The 19,199-nt window shown below is 45.5% G+C and overlaps 1 protein-coding gene and 1 long non-coding RNA gene across 2 annotated transcripts in view; one reads left to right on the forward strand and one right to left on the reverse strand.

Annotated features, from left to right (window-relative positions):
• The window catches only part of KIF26B (kinesin family member 26B), a 516,204-nt gene that overhangs the window by 402,919 nt on the left and 94,086 nt on the right, over window positions 1-19,199 (forward strand). The window lies entirely within an intron of this gene.
• Window positions 5,888-18,914, reverse strand: LOC145505118 (uncharacterized). Its single transcript, XR_014052863.1, has 4 exons — window positions 18,534-18,914; window positions 17,981-18,077; window positions 7,877-8,226; window positions 5,888-6,119 (listed from the first exon to the last, which is right to left on the reverse strand). It is a non-coding gene; the product is annotated as an uncharacterized LOC145505118 (long non-coding RNA).

A 19,199-nucleotide genomic window follows, 5' to 3' on the forward strand; every position in this document is an offset into this window, starting at 1 on the left:
AATTCATAGGTGAGAGATCAGAAGTTTTCTTGCTGCCTGATTCTGGGACCTAGTAGGAACCTGGGTTCCACCGTGAAAAGGTAAGAAAACTCTATTGTCGGGGCTCTGGATCCTAAGCCTCTAGCTTTCCTGTTCTGGGCTCTGTCCTTGGCTCACTGGGCTCCTTGCAGCTGGTCTGAGATGACTTTCCTCTAAAAACAAGACTTCTTTAGGTGGCTGTGCCTACAGGCAAATCGAAAAATCCACTCAACTCACTGAGAGTTTTGTTTAGATGATGCTAGAAATGCCAACATAGAAACAGAACTTTTGCATGAAATTACTTTTGGGGTAGTTAAATAGGCTCAAAGAGCAGAGTTAATGAACTGAGGGGAAATAGGTTCTGTTACACTACCAGAAATTGTGGTTTTCTTCTCATAAATCATTGCTTTCTAAACTTTTCCTCTCCTAGTTCTTTTTTTTCATTCTTTGAATGAACAGTAGGGCATTCTCTGTGTTTCTGAATTATTCCCTTCCCAGCCACCTGGTCATAATCCAAAGGAAAAAACAAACCAGACTGATTCTGTGAGCTGTATTTCACTGCCCTTGGCATGTGGACCACAGTGCTCCATTTTCCACCAAATAAAGGAGGCACATTCTGGAACCTTTGCACAAAGAAAAAAAAATCCATGTTTATCTCTACAGTTGAAGTTTCCTAAGGGGAAAATAGCAGCAAATCAACTAAAAGGAGGCCTCAGATTTCACTAATACCAGTCTGTGTTTGTGTCTCGTCCTGCTCCCTGAGCACACTGTGTGATTAAGGAAAGCGTTTGCTCTCTCCGCCATGTCTCTCCAGCTGCAGAATGGGGATGAGAGTTGTAGCAGCTGTCATGACAGTGATGCTCTGAGCACAAGTGTGCACCAGTGGCGAAGAACTCAGACTCTTAGGGAAGAATGTCATATCATAGAAAGCCCTGAACATGCCCACCCAGTATTTAACATTAAGTGTCCTCTTCCCACAGGGCTTCCCCGGTAGCTCAGCGGTAAGGAATCGCCTGCCCTGCAAGAGATGAAGGTTTAATCCCTGGGTCAGGAAGTTTCTCTGGAAAAGGAAATGGCAACCCATTGCGATATTCTTACCTGGGAAATCCCGTGGACAGAGGAGCCTGGTGGGTTTCAATCCATGGGGTGGCAAAGAGTCGGATACGACTTAGCGATGAAGCACACACGCACGGCCTCTTCCCACTCTATGACTTATAAATGTCAAAACTGGAGTCTTCTCTCTCCTCCCCTTCCTCAAAGAGCAGCCATTGCCTGCAAGCTGAGGGAAAAAAGGTACCACCTGAGCAAGCAGGTATATCAGCAGGATCCTACCAGGAAAACAGTGTCACACTCAAAAAGGTTATTTTGAGAAGACTGTAATAGAGGGATTGTTTACAGAAGTATGGATCGTTTGCAGAAAACTAGAAAAGCTAATACAGTAGCCCAGGGATAGTAACAGCAGAGTGCCCACATCCCTGGTCTGAAATAACGAAGAGAGAGAGCAGCTTTCCGAGTCAAAGAATAGGAAGGGTGGAGGGGTTTCCCGACATGCCCTCCTCCCTTTGGAATGTGTGAGCATCTGTGGATGTGGTCCAGGCAGGCCTGCCTCCCTGGCACAGAGCAGGATGGAGAGGGGTGAAGAGTGCATCTGGAGGGCAGAGAGGAAAATTGGCCCAGCGTGGATCAGAATAACTCCTTCAAAATAGCCCTCCTCACTCCTGGAGACTAAAAGGCTTCCACTCGCGCCCCTTCTCCTTGTCCCTAGCTGGATGTGGCTCACACCTCTCACCCCCTGTCTCACTTGTCATTTTCTTTCCTGTGTGTTGCCCTCATGTCTTCTTCTGTCAATACTGTGATAATGGTCGGGAAAACTAAAGGCTACTTGAGATCATCTCTTTTGCTGTTAACAGCATGAGGTTTGTTCTGCCAGTAGAGTGATACAGACCTAGGACAGAGGGTGGGGAGTTACTCTGAGCTTATTGCATTCATTTTACTCAATACAGACCATCTTTCTCAACTGCCACTGCTTGACCAGTTTCTGAGTATGTCGTACACAAGGGCATAGCAACAATTTTGGCCCACTCAGTAGCCACGTGGCTAAAATATGGATTCCACAATGTACACCCTTTGGATATCAACTCTTTTGGACCTCTCATGTGCATTTAGAAGATTATTTCTTTAGATATATTGTCAGTACCCAAGAGACCTACAAGAGTTGATGCTTCCTGGAAGGGTGTTCACAAGGTTCTCGACCTCTAGTTTTATCCCAGGTTCAAACCCAGAACTATTGATGAGAGCTTTGCCCTTGGTCAGAATAGCATTGAGTTTTGTTGCAAATACATTAGTGAGCATTATAATGAGATAGGCAGATGTGTGTGTGTGTGTGTGTGTGTGTGTGTGTGTGTGTGTGTGTGTGTGTGTGTGTGTTTTGAAGACTGGGGTCAATTTCCTTCTGTGAGCCATCCATTTTCCTGCCTTGACGTAAATTCAGATAGCTGACTGGGGTTTCAGTCCTAGGGGTCTTCACTTCCTCTAAAGTCCACAACCACTGACTTATTAACACCTCATTTCCAGGTAGAAAGCTATTAAATGAGAGGCGAGAAGCATGGACTCTATACTGAGCTCACTGCATCTAACTGTTGAACTTGTGTACGTCACTGTACCTCTTTGCTTTTTAACAAATTCTTATTTGAGCTGAGCCTGAATTGCTCTTAGCGGGCTTTCACTAGTTGCAGTGAGCAGGGTCTCCTCTCTAGTTGCAATGTCCAGGCCTCTCACTGCAGTGGCTTCTCTTGTTGCAGAGCACAGGCTCTAGGGGACATGGGCCTCAGTAGTTGCAGCACGCAGGCTCAGTAGTTGTAGCACACACTCTTAGTTGCCCCATAGCATGTGGAATCTTTCCGAACTAGGGATCGAATCTGTGTGCACTGCATTGGTAGGCAGAATCCTCACCACTGGACCACCGGGAAAGTCCTACTTTTCATCTTTGGATCTCAGCTATTTTACCTGTAAATACAGTAAGCATGAAGTGACAGGTACTCTCTGGGTGAGCAATGTGGAATAACAGCCATTTTACTAGCTCTGGATGTTAACTGTTACACCCGGGCAACCACTGAGACTTGAGCAAAGATCTTTATGGCCTTTGGAAATCAGATCTATTGGAAGGAAGAAGTGTACTAAACTTAATTTCATCATTGAACCATCTCTAGTCCCGCCGATGTGTCTGCAGAGTGGTCAGCAGATTCTCTTAATGCAGGACTGTAGGAGCTGAGAGTTTCCGGGGAGTCCACCAAGGGGGTCTTTGCGTTCCTCAACCTGTCCATAAATTACAGAGTACAGATTTGAGTAATAAAGCAGAACAGGTTCAAAGGACTTGTTACAATCTATCGAGTCAATAACTAACAATTTTAGAAAATCCCTGAATACAAATTTATACAGTTTTGAGCTATTTCACAACTTATCAGACCATTAATCTAAGTTTTAAAAGTCCCTTAATATACTTAATCATAGCTTGTGCTTTTTTAAGTGCTGAAATATGTTTCAGCATGCTGAACCACGGCAGCACAAGAAAAAAAAAAAAATGACTTTAGGGAGTTCCACAAAACCTGCCCAAAAAAGTGAATATAAATATACTCAGTGTGAGGTCTCTTTTGTGTGCAATTTACATATTCTAGGTTGGACTTGATCTAAAGGGTTTGTATTAGTTCTCTCACCGTATCTGCCCAGTGAGACAGTGTGGTGGAGAGGACAGTGTACCTGACCTCCACCCAGAGCTGGGTTTGAATCCTGTTTCTGTTTCTTACTTTCTGCAAGAGCTCAGGGAAGCTATTTGGTGCTGTTGAACCTATTTCTTCTATGACAGTAAAAGGCCTACCTTAATAGAGTAGCTGGGAGGTTTAGCAAAGAGCATAGCAAAGTTAAGTCCTCAAGAGTCCACCATCTCTTGAGGTATTTGTGAGGCTTCTCTGGCTCTCCAACAGTTGAGAATCTGCCTTGTAATGCAGGGGGTGGGGGTTTGATCCCAGGTCTGGGAACTAAGATCCCACATGCTGCAGGGCAACTAAGCCCACACCACAGCTAGAAAGTCCATGTCCTGCAACAAAAATCCCATATGACTCAATGAAGATTCCCAAGTGCCACAACTAAGACCTGATGCAAATAAATTTATAAAAGAGAGAGAGATGCTTGTTAAATTGAAACCATGTGCAAGAGCTGACACTGAGCAAAAGGGTCAACAGCATTCTCCACCACTACCTTCCAAAAAACCCTACATACCCCCACTGTCCTTCAGAGAAGCCAGCATTTGAAATACACTTATCTCAATGCATGCCTGCATGCTAAGTCGCTTCAGTCCTGTCCAACTCTTTGCAACCCTATGAAATGTGGCCCATCAGGCTCCTCTGTCCATGAGATTTTCCAGACAAGAATACTGGAGTAGGTTGCCATGCCCTCCTTCAGGGAATCTTCCCAACCCAGGGGTGGAACCCTTGTCTCTTAGGTCTCTTGTTTTGGCAGGCAAGTTCTTTACCACTAGCACCACCTGGGAAGCCCCCACTTACCTCCATATCTTCTGTAAATTCAGACACAGCCCCTACCTTGCCTTCAGTTTAACTACCACCACCTACCTACCCCCTAGAAATATAAGAAGAAAAAGTTTAGAATCTGGATGGGTTGCTTTAAAAACGTTTCCAACCCCTGATGATCTAGTTTGTCATTATTATTTATAGAATGGTCTTCCTCCTCCTCCTTCTATCTCTTTCATTTCCCTTTGTGCCTGCATTCAGAACCTTCCTAGGAGAGATTCCATTTCCAAATTACTTCCATCTCTACTTTCTAAATCTCAGATTAAGACTTTCTGATCCTGTAGAACCAAGCTCCAAGTGGGTGAAAGATACCATCAGTGATATTGAGAATGTGAAAATAAATAAGATGCAGGCTCTCCTTCAAGGTACCCATAGTCTTACAAATGTGAAAATGAATTTTTTTTTTTTTTTTGGCCTGGAGCATAACTGCGATGTGTAACTGCCAGATCTGGGTACTAGCCCCTGGACTTGGCCACCCCAGCTGCAGGTCTCTCCTTAGCTGCCACTATCATGACCCCACCCAGACACCTCTATCCCAGACTCAATCTTCTGGGGGAAATTCATCATAGTCTTGTTTACTCCGTCTTTATAGATGAATGTTTTTTGTCATGCCTAAGAGTTTATTAAATCAGTTCATTCTGAGTAGAGTTCACCAGAGCTTTCTCTCATGTTGCTCAAGGGCCCTTTGCCATCTGGCCTATGTTACAGGTAGACAGTATCATAATTCGATTTTCTGGTACCTAAATGGGATTCAAGTTGGATCTGGGTTATATCATCATCCTCACGTTTGGTGTGTCAAAGCTGGACAAACTGGCCGGAAAGTTGCCGGCTTTCAACTGCCCAGCAAAGCAGCATTTGCATTTCCTCTGCCTACCCAGTGAGTGTTACATGTTTCTAGTGACTGGTTTATTCTGAAACACTTCCATTAAATTCAAGCATCATTCTGGAATGATGGCCCAGAGCAAAGGATGCTTCCCTGGTGAAATGATCCCAAATCTCCTGATTTTAATAGCTGTTTTCCATGTGAAATAAATATTGGCCATCCTACCCAAACACACATGCTTATTGATGCTGGAAATTGTTCAATGAAAGTGTTAAACGTTAATCTCAAATATGCCCACTTGTCCACACTCGTGCCCATAGGGTCACACACCTTCCAGAGCCAGGACCACGTTCTCCAGGAGGAAAAATGGTCTCAAAACAATTGCTGACTTCCTTTAATGTTGATTTCCTAATGAGTATAATTTTTTAACACTTATTTTTGGCTGCGGGGTGTCTTCACTGCTGCATGTGGGCTTTCTCTAGTTGCGGTGAGCCGGGGCTACTCTTCAGTTGCTATGAAGGGGCTTCTCATTGTGGTGGCTTCTCTTGTTGCAGAGCACAGACTCTAGGGCATGTGGACTTCAGTAGCTGTGGCTTCCGGGCTCTAGAGCACAGGCTTAGTAGTTGTGGGGCACAGGCTTAGTCACCCTGAGGCATGTGGGATCTTCATCTTCTTGACAGGAAAAGACCCTGATGCTGGGAGAGATTGAGGGCAAGAGGATGAGATTGTTGGATGGCATCACTGACTCGATGGGTGTGAGTTTGCACAAACTCTGGGAGACAGTGAATGACAGGGAATCCTAGTGTGCTGCAGTTCATAGGATCACAAAGAGTCAGACACAACTTAGTGACTGAACAACAACAATACATGATCCCCAGGGTAGATGAGCCAAGACTGTGAATTCTCCACTAGGGAGAAAAGAGATGTTCCTCTGCCAGGTAGCACCCCAACTACCACCAGCATAGTTTGTTCCACGGTTACGAGCAGTCTAGGTCCTGCGGATTTATGTATAGCTACCGTACAAGTGTTCTGTTCTTGAGAGATCTGAGGCAGATCTGTCTTGCTCTTTCCTCGAATGAAAATGTTTTGGTACACTTTGCTTTCCTAGGTAAAGAGTGTGCCTTGCTCATTGGCATTTTAATAAATATTTATTTGTTGGTTGACTGGTTCATTATTCTCCTTGTCAGGTCACATGGCTGCTTTTAGTACCAAGATCACTTGCATACAGCAGACTTCTAACTCTGCAGAGTTGTCAGCTACACAAGTCCCACAGTAGACTCATTGACTCAGCATGTCTAAAATGCTATGCTATGAAAGTGCTAGTTACACACACACTCTCGTCCTTAACTTTGTAACAGCCCAGGTTGAAAGAAAGTTGGTGGTATTGTTAGCACTGGTTTATGGATGGAGAAATTGTGACCCCGAAGCTGCTCTATTGCAGAACGATGGGAATCTCCCAGTTACTTTCCTTCTTTGTCCTTTAATTCAGGGGTCCTCGATCTCTGGGATCTAATGCCTGATGATCTGAGGTGTTGTTGTCGTTGAGTCGCTAAGTCATGTCTCACTGTTTTGCAGCCCCATGGACTGTAGCCCGCCAGGCTCTTCTGTCCATGGGCTTTCCCAGGCAAGAATACTGGAGTGGGTTGTCATTTCCCTTCTCCAGGGGATCTTCCCGACCCAGGAATCGAGCCCGCATCACCTGCATTGGCTGGCAAATTCTTTATCAGTGAGCCACCTGGGAAGCAGCTGATGTAATAATAATAGAAATCAAGTGCACAGTAAATGTAATTTGCTTGAGTCATCCCCCAACCATCTGCCCTACCAGCCCATGAAGAAAATTATCTTCCATGAAACTAGTCCTTGGTGCCAAAAAGGTTGGCGACCATTGGTTTAATGTCTCCCCATTTTCCAAATTAAGTACAGAGTTTTTAATTTGGAAGGCGAGTCTCTACACAATCTGACATCCACTTACTTTTCCACTCTAATTTCTTACCCCTCCTCCACCCTGCCCACCCTAAGGAATATCAGAGTAAAGTCATGAAGCAATATTCATTGAGCCCTTGCCCTGTGCCAGGCTCTTTGCTGAGAGTTTCACGTGCATCAGCTCATGTAATCCTCTTAACAACTTCCATGAGGTGTAGGCATTATTTCCACCTCCACTTTATAGATGAGGCAACTGAGGTGCAGGGAGGCTGAGAAACTTGACTCAAGGCCCCATGGCTACTTGCAGGTTCCCAGACCCCAGTTAGCCTCTGCCTACCTGCTCACTCTGCCCAGGTACCCGTGCCCTGCCTTAGGTGCCTGGCTGAGCCTGACTCTTCTCACTGATCATCATCTTCCTGAGACCTTTCCTAACCCCAGTACCCTAGTGGAAATATCCCCTCCCACCTGGACCCTCACTATACCCCAGTATAGAGCTTTTTTGTACCACGTGTTACACTTTTCATCTCACCTGATACACTAAGTTCCTTGAAGACAACATCTGCTCTTTAAGTTCTCTGTAAACACAGAGTCTGGCATGGTACCCTGGCTCAGATTGAGACATGCTCCACAGATGCTGAAGGAATGAATGGATGAAGGTTTCTTGATTCCTGTTCTGGGTGTTTACCCATCAACTAGTTGGGGAAGTGGCCAGGAGTCTGGGAGAGTCACTGGCCATTGTTTGTCAATTTGTGTCCCTTGGGCAAGTTTCTTTTAGCCTGAGGCTTCTAAGTCTAAATAAGATGAACTGAGTACCATGGTCTGATGAGAGGACAGCAGCTCAGGCTCTTTGAAAAGAAGGAGGGCAATTCATGGGTTCACCTAGAAGGCAAGAGGAAACAGTCATATATAAGCTGGAGCCCAGGAACAAACTTCCATAATGGCCACACTTTCCAGTAACAGAGCCTGGCGGCGGTCTCCATGCTGCGGAGCCATGATCAAGCCTCCTCATGCATTCTGATCTTTGAGGAAAGCTGATTCCACATGATACAAGAGGGCCTGTCAAGGATATTTGTGTGGGACCTAAGCAAAGTTCGCTCTCACAGTTTGGCAAGCTGGAGCTGCATGCCATCCATCCCAACACATGATAAATGCTTCTGACATTTGCTTCAGACACGGCATGCTAGGAGGGCTTTTAAATTCTCAAATGCAGTAGTACACCTTATTGATCAAGCGCCTTTCATTAAAGGTTTCCAAAGCCTCTCAGCTACTTGGAGAATTCCCCCCTCCTAGGTCCTCTCCCTAGCCCCAGTCTTCCAGGCAAAGAGGATTATCATTGTTAGATTATGGGTGCATGCATATGTGCTCAGTCACTTCAGTCGTGTCTGACCCAATGGACTGTAGCCATCAGGCTTCTCAGTCCATGGAATTCTCCAGGCAAGAATACTGGAGTGGGTTGCCATTCCCTTCTCCAGGGGATCTTCCCTACCCAGGGATTAAAACTTTGTCTCCTGCATTGCAGTCGAGTTCTTTACTGTTAAGCCACTGGGGAAGCCCCTGGATTATGAGTCTATACCTTAATTTGTTGGTTTTTTCTTTTTCAGTTCTTACCATAAGCACACAGGAGAAGACTGTAGTTAGGTAAATCTCACGTTTATTTGGTAATTCTCTCCCTCAACTTGATCTGATTCTTCACACAGACATTTTAAGAAAATAAAAAGAATACATGTCTTCCAAATAATCCTCCATATTAGAATTCACCCTTCTGCTTTGAACTTGTGTCTTGCTGCCAGCTAGGGCCTCCCTGCCAAGATCCTGTCAGTGAAGGAAATTGTAGGCGGTCAGCGGTTTGCCTCTGGCCTGAGGTGGCTGGAGCTTTTCATTAGCATTTGCTCCTTTACTCCCCACTGGGCTTCACTCTTCCTTGCCTCTTATCAGCATGCCTTTCACCTCAGGGGCTGCCCAGGTTTATCAGATCCCATCTAGTTCTTCCAACCAGCAGGCAGCTTTGAACTTCCGGCTCTTTGGAGCTATGCTGAGAATTAAAGTTGCTTTGGTTCTAAGCCTAAAACGTGAAAATAAAGTGATCTGAAATGGAAATGCCACCTTCTCCCTTTTCCGTTATTGTAGGTCTGACTTCCTATACCACTCCCCGCAACCTCCTCCCGTGCCTCCCTTGCCCAGCCCTGGCTGGGGCTCTATGCACATTGTATGTTTCATGCGTGTTTGGTGGAATTGGAGAGAGGCACTCTCAAATAGGTAGGAAAATGAAAGTGGAAGTCACTCAGTCATGTCTGACTCCTTGCAACCCAATGGACTACCGTCCAGTTCAGTTCAGTTTAGTCGCTCAGCAGTGTCCGACTCTTTGCAACCCCATGAATTGCAGCACGCCAGGCCTCCCTGTCCATCACCAACTCCCAGAGTCTACCCAAACCCATGTCCATCGAGTCGGTGATGCCATCCAACCATCGCATCCTCTGTCATCCCCTTCTCCTCCTGCCCCCAATCCTTCCCAGCATTAGGGTCTTTTCCAATGAGCCGACTCTTCTCACAAGGTGGCCAAAGTATTGGAGTTTCAGCTTCAACATCAGTCCTTCCAATGAACACCCAGGACTGATCTCCTTTAGGATGGACTGGTTGGATCTCCTTGCAGTCCAAGGGACTCTCAAGAGTCTTCTCCAACACCACAGTTCAAAAGCATCAATTCTTCAGCACTCAGCTTTCTTCACAGTCCAACTCTCACATCCATACATGACCACTGGAAAAACCATAGCCTTGACTAGACGGACTTTTGTTGGCAAAGTAATGTTTCTGCTTTTTAATATGCTATCTAGGTTGGCCATAATCTTCCTTCCAAGGAGTAAGCGTCTTTTAATTTCATGGCTGCAATCACCATCAGCAGTGATCTTGGAGCCCAAAAAATAAAGTCTGACACTGTTTCCACTGTTTCCCCATCTATTTCCCATGAAGTGATGGGACCAGAAGCCATGATCTTAGTTTTCTGAACGTTGAGCTTTAAGCCAACTTTTTCACTCTCCTCTTTCACTTTCATCAAGAGGCTCTTTAGTTCTACTTCACTTTCTGCCATAAGGGTGGTGTCATCTGCATATCTGAGGTTATTGATATTTCTCCCAGCAATCTTGATTCCAGCTTGTGTTTCTTCCAGCCCAGCGTTTCTCATGATGTACTCTGCATATAAGTTAAATAAGCAGGGTGACAATATACAGCCTTGACGTACTCCTTTTCCTATTTGGAACCAGTCTGTTGTTCCATGTCCAGTTCTAACTGTTGCTTCCTGACCTGCATACAGGTTTCTCAAGAGACAGGTCAGATGATCTGGTATTCCTATCTCTTTCAGAATTTTCCACAGTTTATTGTGATCCACACAAAGGCTTTGGCATAGTCAATAAAGCAGAAATAGATGTTTTTCTGGAACTCTCTTGCTTTTTCGATGATCCAGCGGATGTTGGCAATTTGATCTCTGGTTCCTCTGCCTTTTCTAAAACCAGCTTGAACATCTGGAAGTTCATGGTTCATGTTTTGCTGAAGCCTGGCTTGGAGAATTTTGAGCACTACTTTGCTAGCGTGTGAGATGAGTGCAATTGTATGGTAGTTTGAGCATTCTTTGGCATTGCCTTTCTTTGGGATTGGAATGAAAACTGACCTTTTCCAGTCCTGTGGCCACTGCTGAGTTTTCCAGATTTGCTGGCATATTAAGTGCAGCACTTTCACGGCATCATCTTTGAGGATTTGAAATAGCTCAACTGGAATTCCATCACCTCCACTAGCTTTGTTTGTAGTGATGCTTTCTAAAGCCCACTTGACTTCACATTCCAGGATGTCTGGCTCTAGGTGAGTGATCACACCATCGTGATTATCTGTGTCGTGAAGATCTTTTTTGTACAGTTCTTCTGTGTATTCTTGCCACCTCTTCTTAATATCTTCTGCTTCTATTAGGTCCATACCATTTCTGTCCTTTATCGAGCCCATCTTTGCATGAAATATTCCCTTGGTATCTCTAATTTTCTTGAAGAGATCTCTAGTCTTTCCCATTCTGTTGTTTTCCTCTATTTCTTTGCATTGATCGCTGAGGAAGGCTTTCTTATCTCTCCTTGCTATTCTTTGGAACTCTGCATTCATATGGGAATATCTTTCCTTTTTTCCTTTGCTTTTCGCTTCTCTTCTTTTCTCAGCTATTTGTAAGGCCTCCTCAGACAGCCATTTTGCTTCTTTGCATTTCTTTTCCATGGGGACGGTCTTGATCCCTGTCTCCTGTACAATGTTATGAACCTCTGTCCATAGTTCATCAGGCACTCTTTCTATCAGATCTAGTCCCTTCAATCTATTTGGTAATGGACTACCATAGTCCATGGAATTCTCCAGGCCAGAATACTGGAGTGGGTAGCCTTTCCCTTCTCCAAGGATCTTTCCAACCCAGGGACCGAACTCAGGTCTCCCACATTGCAGACAGATTCTTTACCAGCTGAGCTGCAAGGGAAGCCCAAGAATACTGGAGTGGGTGACCTATCCCTTCTCCAGCGGATCTTCCTGACCCAGGAATCGAACCAGGGTCTCCTACATTGCAGGCCAATTCTTTATCTGGTGAGCCACCAGGGCTCTATCCATACTGTATGTTTTGTGTGTGTTTAGTGGAATTAGAGGGAGGCACTCTCAAATAGGGAGGCCTTTTGGAGGAACTGACAGTGAAAGCATTGGAGTAATTGTGGCTAGAGTTGCTGGTATTGAACTTTCCTCATCTTTTTTCATTGAATGAGAATGAAAGTCTCTAAGACTTATGAAGGGCCCAGGGATTTGAGATTTGGGATGATGTCTTCCTCCCCCTTCTTCCTCCCTCTCCCCACCTCTTTTAGTCTGAGGAGGTCCCGAGAATGTGGAGTTGGACATAGCGATCCATTGGATGCATCAGTTTTTGATGAAATGTTTATTTACCCTAAATGTTAGCTAAGACTGTTCCAGATTTCAGCCTCTTGGCCTTAAAGATCCCTCAGGAGCTTTTTGTCACTAGGAAAAGAACCTCCTTCTTCTCTTTCCTGGAACTGAAGCTGCAGAGTTCCAGCTGGAGAAACAGTCTCATCCTGGAGTATGCACCCCCATGGCTTGTCCAGGAGGGGACTCCTCAACCTTGCATCAAATCCCACCTCGTCAGGATGCTTTCTCTCCCAACACCAAGCATGTGGGCCTGGAAAATCCTCAGTGCTGAGCATGAGGGGGTTCTGTACTGGCTTACCTGATGTCTGGCCCCAGGAAGCACTGAGAACTCAGGCTAATGCTGACACCGCTAGATTCTACCCAGGCCTCATTCATAAGAGGTGTTGCCAGGAACAAGATGTTTAACCCATGAGAGATGCACATGTTTAATAGAACTTGGGAGCAGCATGGACAGTGTTCCTAACTGACAGTTTTATAAAGAAAATGAATGGAAGTGGTGAATACCAGAGAAATACACAGCTAATTATTAGATGATCATGGCTGTTGCCTTTTTGACTTAGAGAACTACACTGTTTATTATAGTGCTATACTAAATTCCATGGTAGACCTGGTAGCTAGTATTTCTGGATAGTCCCCTGACAGGGTCACTTGACTTATTTTCAGAGTTCGGTGTTTATTTATCTAGGTCAAAGGCCAGAAACAGTGGGATATTGAAATTCCTGGGACCAAGGAGAATCCAGCAGTGAGGTACAGAACACACTAAATCAAGTGTCAGGTTAGCAAGCTGAAGTCTTCATATTTATGATAAACTGGGCTGCAGAAAAGAAAAACAGCTTTCCCTTGGCCCTGTTGGTGGCCAAGCTGAACAGCATCTTTGATGACAGCCAGCACCAGCAGACACAGCATTTCTTGAATGCTCACTATTTAAAGACAGATCTGTTAGTTACCTCTCCAGTCCAAACCCATGAGCGAGCTTGAGCGGTAAATGGGCCTTTTATAAATAGTGAGAGTCACTCAGTCGTGTCCGACTTCTTTGCGACCCCATGGACTATAGCCTGCCAGGCTCCTCTGTCCATGGAATTCTCCAGGCAAGAATATTGGAGTGGGTTGCCATTCCCTTCTCCAGGGGATCTTCCTGACCCAGGGTTTGAACCCAGATCTCCTGTACTGCAGGCAGATTCTTTACCATCTGAGCCACCAGGGAACCCCAATAAGTTCCCAAATCCAAACTGAGTCCCTCTAAAAGAATTATAATTTAAGGAGTTCCCTCTACTGCTTTAGTTCAGTTGGTAAAGAATCCGCTTGTGATGCAGGCGACTCCGGTTCAATTCCTGGATCAGGAAGATCTGCTGGAGAAGGGATAGGTCACCCACTCCAGTATTCTTGGGCTTCCCTTGTGGCTCAGCTGGCAAAGAATCTGCCTGCAATGTGGGAGACCTGGATTTGATCCCTAGGTTGGGAAGATTCCCTGGAGAAGGGAAAGGCTACCCACTCCAGTATTCTGGCCTGGAGAATTCCATGGACTAAGTCCATGGGGTTGCAAAGAGTCGGACATGACTGAGCAACTTTCACTTTCACTACTGCTTTTCTTGAAAATGTCTTCCATGCTGTGTTTTATCTGTTGAATGGGTATTTCCAAAGATAAAATAACCACAGTCACCAGAAACTAACCACAATGGTATTCCTACTCAATATTCAAAAAAATCTCCAATTGTCACTTACCCAGGATTTATAAAAAATCTGGCAACAGAGAGAATGGGTGGCAGTTGGAAGACATGAGCTAACCTAGCATCTATGCAGACTGGGCAGCCTTGGATAAGCATAGAGTTCTGTACTGTATGTTGGTGTAACATTTTCTCTCTTTAGATCTCTCCTACAGGTAAAAACTATTAAGAATCTAGTGACTACATCTCCTGAATTTGTGGTCTAAGGTGTTTACAGGGAGAGCAGAAATCATTTGCTCTTTAGGACACCAGCTCGTACAGCAGTGTCATGAATGAGGGTTCAGTGGGATGGTCACTATTATTTATTGAAGACCTACTTTCTGTTAAGTACTTAGCATGTGCATGCGTGCTAAGTCACTTCAATCATGTCCAACTCTTTGCAACCCTATGGACTGTAGCTTGCCAGGCTCCTCTGTACATGGGATTCTCCTGGCAAGAATACTGGACTGGGTTGCCATGCCGCCCTCCAGGGGATCTTCCCATCCCAGGGATGGAACCTGCATTTCTTACATCTTCTGCATTGGCATGCAGGTCCTTTGTCACTAGTGCCATCTGGGAATCCCACTTAGCTTGAATTTTTGCTTCACAATCTTGTAAATCCCTCTAGAATGGGATTATTATCTCCATTTTATTCGTGAGGAAACTGTTAAAATATGTTGATAGTCACACAGCTTGTAGAAGCCAGGACATTCTGACTTCAAAGTTCATGATCTTTCTAGATGTGGCTTGCAGAAGGTGAAGCCTCGTCCACAGATATGCATTAGTAAAAGGACAATTAGAACTCAAACCCAGGCACCGGGTCTCCAGAGTTTGTGCTCCCAAGCTCCAGGATATGCTCCACGTGGTCAGAGGGAGGACCTGCGGACAGTGAGCATTCTGAATGTTGAAGAGAAAAGCCCACATCCTGCTTTCCTTCAGACCCGAGAATACCTGTGTCTTAGGATGTATCTCTAAACAGCATCCATTTCAAATAAGTATCCTAGCACTGAGCTAAGAGATGGAACCTTTGCTAACAGGCGGCTGTCAGAGTCACCATCCTTGCTGACAGACCAGCCCCTGGAATGTGCCCATCTCCTTCCTTGAAGCCTGGCCAGGCTTTTCCCAGCCTGCTAGTTGGGTGTGAGGGGCCCTGGTCGCAGGGACTGCCCGGTCATGAGCTTCATGGGAAGGACTTTTCCCCTGGCTTTGTTCTCCCTCCCTCCAGCAGTTCAGTCCCCTGCTGGCTGTCTGGTGACAGACGCTAGTGATGGAGGGCATCGGGGAATCCCCCACCCCCTCTCCCTGAGCACCTCTCTTACCGCCCTATTTTCTGGTCTCACACACGTTCTCCCACACTTAGCTCTAGCATACCACCACCAGTCTCTCCTCCCAGCCTGGCTTTTAATAATGTAAATCTTTCCTCTCTGATGGCATCACTGCTTGGTATTTGTTGTCTGGCACCATCTGAGCTTGGGCTGCCCCTGATGTCTAAGTGGTAAAGAATCTGCCTGCCAATGCAGGAGTTGCGGCTTCGATCACTGGATTGGGAAGATCCCCTGGAGAAGGAAATGGCAACCCACTCCAGTATTCTTGCCTGGGAAATCCCACGGACAGAGGAGTCTGGCAGGTTACAGTCCATGGGATTGCAAAAGAGTCAGACAGGACAAACTAAACAGCAACAGCCATAGGCACCACTGAGAAGCTAGCCATCCCCAGTACAGCAACAGCACCCCCATCTCTGTAAAGTGTGGGCCCAGCCCAAAGTGGGACAAGTTCAAGCCCCACTGGGTTCGGTGGGAGGACAGGGCTCCTTCTCTGGCTCCGACCCAGGACACTCACTGTAGGAGGAGCTGGTCGGGCCCCACGAGCTTCTCAGCTTTGCCAGACAGCTGGCTTTGGACGAGTCACCTGAATACCCTGCACCTCAGTCTCTTGGGCCTTACAGTATGGATGATGGCTGTAATAATTGTAATAAACCACTTAACAAAGCTGTTGTGAGGCACCAAATGGAAATGAGATAGTCCTTGGTAGATGAAAGTTTGTAAAAGAAGTTATGGCGGTGGTGTAGATGGCTGACTGACCGGGTGATTGATTTTGTCAACACAGAGGAGACACTGCCTCAAAACAGGCCTGGAGCACCCTCGGCCTCCTGAAGTCTGCCCTCCACCCCTCAAACTCAGCACTGAATCCTATTGCCCTGGACTTCCTCCAGGCCAAGAGAGCCTCCTGGCCTGCAAATATGTCATGGAGGACTACTACTATGGTTTTATGCAAAGAAATTTAATCCAATTTTGATCTGTAACTAACAACTAAACTGCCTGGAATCTCTGGAGTCCCTTCAATGTGACTCTGTGATTCTGGAACAGGAACTATGTGTAGATGGAATTATGACTTGGTAACCTAATGTTTAAAAGCCCTGTGTGTAAATGTAGGGAACCTGTTTGGTTCTCCCTGGACATCCTAGCATCAGAGTTATTTGAGACCTCCAAGGTTACTACTGTTTGGCATATGATTCCATGGTCTCCTTAAAAACTCCTGGAGGGACTTCTGTGACGGTCCAGTGGTTAAGAATCTGCCTACAAATGCAGGGGACATGGGTTCGATTCCTGGTCTGAGAAGATCCCACATGCCACAGGGCAACTAAGCCCATGCACCATCACTACTGAAGCCTGCTCACCCTAGAGCCTGTGCTCCACAACAGGAGAAGCCCACGAAATGGGAAGCCCGTGCACCGTAAGAAAGAGTAGCCCCCGCTCTCCGCGCACAGCAACAAGGACCCAGAGCAGCCAACAATAATTAATTAATTTTTTTGAAAAGATAATTTCAGATATTTCTAGAAATTTTATCAGAAAAATGTGTAAACCTTCTCCTGTTCTAAAACCCAATTTTAATTTGCTTCTTTATGAAACATCTTTGCCCCTCTCTCCTATCAGGCACATTTGGTAACTCAGAAAGGGGAAGGAAAATCATCCTTGTGGGTTTCAATGTGCCAGTGGTGGATTAGCAATAGAATCTTACATTAGGCTCTAAGTAGGAAGTGGGTGTTAGTCGCTCAGTCATGTCCAATGCTTTGCGGCCCCATGGACTGCAGCCCACCAGGTCCCTCTGTCCGTGGGATTCTCCAGGCAAAAATACTGGAGTGGGTTGCCATTTCCTTCTCCATCTAAGTAGGAAAGCACTCTTTGAGTAATGGCTGGAAAATCACAGCCTTAATCCCTTGCAGTGTGTTTTAGAAATGGTACTTCATCAAAATCTTTTATAATGGATTTGACAGAATGTCCAAAGCATAGAAGAATATGGAAGATTGCTCAATTTCTTGGTGGATCAGAAAAGTGAGTGTGTTGAGAAGAATACACTTTGAGAAATATATACTGTTTAAGGTGCCTGTCTCTTCAATCATCTTACTTAGAATGGCTGGAGAATTTTCCTGAAGTGGCTAATGTACCATAAGTAGACACTGTGAGCATATTATCACATGTGATCAAGACAGAAAAGAAAGAAATAAAATAAGGGAAATAGCTCATTTAGCTTTTAGAGCCTCAGAACCAATTTTACATGGATTACTCACCTTTACAGAAGACATAAGCAGACTATATATTCCTTAATTTAATTTGAGGGGGAAGAAGAAGGAGGATATTTTATTCTTGTCTCTCTTGTCATTGTGTGTATTAATTAAATAAGTTTTTGCTTTACTTTTTAAAATTTTAAGCCTAGGAGAAGGGCTTCTAATGCCATTTATTTGATGCACAAAGTCTATTTTGTACTAATTAGTTTGAAGAATGCAAATCCATTTCTTTTTTTCTCTCTTTCTTCAAAGAATGATATTTCACATTTGTATGCCATTCTAGAGTATGTCTTTGTTTTTTTGTTTTTTGTTTTTTTTTTTATCTCTTCACGACTGTCCTGCAAGGGAGGTGACACAACAAGGCCACATTAGGGATAAGGAAGCCAAGCCCCCCCTCCCACGCCCATCCCCGTCGCACCTTAGATGAACAGCTGCACCATGGTGGTGATGTTTGCCTGAGAACCCAGTCCCCTGGCTAGTAGCTCACTGCAGTCAGTGCCCATCACACCTAGAACCTGTAAGAATGGAGATGTACTTCAGATATGATACAGCCTTTTGTTATTCTCCCATGTTTTTTCCTCAAGAGCTGAATCCCATCCGGACATACACAGAAACCAGGCAAGGCTTCCTGGTGTGCTGCGGACAGCCCAGCAATGCTTCCTGCCTTCCCATCGGCTCGATCAGGCAGGGCTGGATCGATTAGGCAGGGCTGGATTGATCAGCTCACTCTCTGGTCCAGGCCTCTCTCTCTCTCTCTCATCTGAGCTGAGAAAGTCGCCCATGAGAGATGGGAAGGTGGATATTTCCGTGGCTTACATTCATCACGGTCCGTCCTAGCGTCACCGCAGGCCTCAGTGGGAAGGAAACCGACCCTGGGCTGGAGGTGTCAGTGCTCCGGGCTCTGCAGTTTGGAGGTTCTATCTCAGGAGATGGCTCCTTTGGGTATCTAGAATCCCCTCAGATGGTCTCACCTGCTCTTCTCACCCCACCATTCTTCTGGTTGGTGGATTCTGATGCACCCATCTTATGTGACTCTGCATGCCTCAGAGAACCATTTCCAGACATGTTTTAGGAACTTAAGAATATATGTGGAAAGTGAAGATAATTCTAATACTGCTGGAATTGAGACAGAAATGATGCCACACAGTATTCATGGTTAGGTTGATCTGACTTCACCGTGACCAGCTTCTATTGAGCTGATTCTTAAAATTCTGTGAACTTAGACACCAGGATAAAGAACCAAAATATAGAAATAGAAACTGGCTGAAAGATGGTGGTGGTTAATTTACTCTGCCGTTTCTAATCTTGCAAGGAAAACTATTTATCTTTGCCAGCACACTCTCATTGCATCAGCTGGGGCCAAGACACCAGCCAGGGACTGATCCCTGTTACATGTGTGTTGCTCCAGAGCCTTCATTGTGAGGCTCCACAAAGGAGCTGAAACAAAGTCACACCTGTGAAGGATTGCTGTGTCCTCTCCACGTCCCACCACCTCACCATTGCCTATAGTCTTTCTCTGACTGATGAGGGACCCTTTGAATGGTCACACTGGCCCCCAGCCCTCCCGAGCCATATAGTCTGAGGAGAGCCTGTGACCAGACAGCTTGTGGGTTGCGACACAGGCAGTGAGGAACCTT

The sequence above is a fragment of the Giraffa tippelskirchi genome, chromosome 5 (genome assembly GCF_054371585.1).
Source record: "Giraffa tippelskirchi isolate mGirTip1 chromosome 5, T2T-mGirTip1v1.2.pri, whole genome shotgun sequence".
Taxonomy (NCBI): domain Eukaryota; kingdom Metazoa; phylum Chordata; class Mammalia; order Artiodactyla; family Giraffidae; genus Giraffa; species Giraffa tippelskirchi.